Source organism: Diprion similis, chromosome 14, assembly GCF_021155765.1.
Source record: "Diprion similis isolate iyDipSimi1 chromosome 14, iyDipSimi1.1, whole genome shotgun sequence".
Lineage (NCBI taxonomy): Eukaryota > Metazoa > Arthropoda > Insecta > Hymenoptera > Diprionidae > Diprion > Diprion similis.
In genome coordinates, this window is record NC_060118.1 from 2,835,624 (window position 1) to 2,837,763 (window position 2,140).

At 36.8% G+C, this 2,140-nt stretch overlaps 1 long non-coding RNA gene across 1 annotated transcript; it reads right to left on the reverse strand.

Annotated features, from left to right (window-relative positions):
- Positions 1-1,220: 1,220 nt before the first annotated feature.
- Positions 1,221-1,878, reverse strand: LOC124414856. The gene is made up of 3 exons (XR_006930081.1): positions 1,777-1,878; positions 1,572-1,652; positions 1,221-1,300 (listed from the first exon to the last, which is right to left on the reverse strand). It is a non-coding gene; the product is annotated as an uncharacterized LOC124414856 (long non-coding RNA).
- Between the last annotated feature and the right edge of the window lie 262 nt (positions 1,879-2,140).

A 2,140-nucleotide genomic window follows, 5' to 3' on the forward strand; every position in this document is an offset into this window, starting at 1 on the left:
AACGTAACAGTAGCTTCGGTGGAGTCTGTAATGTGATGGATCAAATTGTCAATTATAAAATCAGCAATGAAATGGAGTCACGATACTTCTTTATTATATTATTATTCGTCAAATGACATACAATAAACCAAATGACCGTAAAGTTTACACTGTGTATAAAAATTCAGAGTATAATAAACTATATCTAGCTTGAAAAACAATCGCATAACACGCATGAAAACCACTACACTTTTATAAACTCTACGTATACGTAAAAGTTCACATTAAAACAAAAACAACTTACGCCTGGCTGGCCTTGATGGTCTCCTAAAGTCCGATGCGTCGGACTCGTACCTGGTGTTGGGCGTCCAGGTTTCATTGGAGTCTGTAATATAATAAATGAAATTGTAAATTATGAGATCAACGTTGAAATGGGAGCATGATTTTCCTTTATTCGATAAATAATAAACACTATTTACTATATAAAATATACCACAAATTATAGACCATATGTATACGTGAATATTAACCTAATAAAAGAAATAACTCACGCCCGCCTAACCCCGACGGTCTACTCCCATCCGACGCGTCGGTCCAGTACGTTGTTGTGTTGGATGGCCAAGTGTTAACGAAGTCTGTAATGCGATGAATAAAATTCTCAATTATAAGATCGACGATAAAGTGAAAGCATTATTTGTCTTTACTATATTCTTCATCAAATTATATACAATAGACCCGATGACCGTACATCTTACACTTTTTATTAAAATTCAAAGTAAAAGAAAGTGTATGCACACCCAGCTTGGAAAATAATGGCATAACATGCATGAAAACCGCCACACTATTATAGGCCATTAGTATACGTGAATATTTATCTATAAAAAAGAAAAATAACTCGAGGCTGCCTGAACCCGCCGGTGTTCTGGCACCCGACGCGTCGGATGTTGATGCGTTGGGTGGCCAAGTGTTCACAAAGTCTGTAATGCGATGAATAAAATTCTCAATTATAAGATCGACGATACAGTGAAAGCATGATTTGTCTTTACTATATTCTTCATTAAATTATATACAATAGACCCAATGACCGTACATCTTGCACTTTTTATCAAAACTCAAAGTAAAAGGAAATATATGCACACCCAGCTTGAAAAATAATGGCGTAAGATGCATGAACACCACTACACTATTATACGACATTAGTATACGTAAATATTAATATATAAAAAAAAAAATAACTCACGCCCGCCTGACCCCGACGGTCTACTGCCATCCGACGCGTCGGACTGGTGCAGGAAACTCGGTGGCCACGTTTCAATCAAGTCTGTAATGCAATGAATACAATTGTTAATCATAAGATCAGCGACGAAATTGGGACACGATTCTTCTTCGTTATATTATTCGTCAATTATTCGTCAAATGATGTAAAATAAATCGGATGACCGTGAGTTTCACACTATGCATATAATTCAAAGTATAAGAAACTATATTGACGTCCAGCTTAAAAAACAATCGCGTAAGATGCTTAAACACCACTACACTATTATACGGTATCAGTATACGTGAATATTAACATAAGAAAACAAATAACTCACACCCGCCGGATCCCAACGATCTCCCGAAGACCGACGCGTCGGACGCGTAACTGGGGTTGGGCTGCCATACAACAACAGACTCTGTAACAAATCAAATGGAATTTCCAATGATGAGATGATCAATAAAATCCCAGCGCAATTGTTTTTTACTATTTTGTGATGGGTACTTAGTACCGAAATAAAAAATGAGGTATTAAGAACTCACGATGTATAGGTTCCGCAGGGCCAGGAACGGACGTACCGGGTGGAGTCAACTGTCGTCCGTATTCATTATAATAATCTAATAATATAGACAGAGAATGAAGGGCTTGGAAAATTATTAAATACGTTATTCCGAATACGAACAGTATTCCTAATAAACACTACATTCGTGTACATGATGCATAATGAATCTGCCCGTGTTGTTTGTTTCTGTACAATCCTACGAAACACGTGCATACGTGCATATAAGTATATTGTTTTGTCTTGTGAAACTGAATTTCTTCGAGAACAACTACAGAAGAATCAGCAAAGTACGAACAGTTTCGTGACCCAAAACTCTGCTAGTTTTTCTCAAATTCAACGACTCT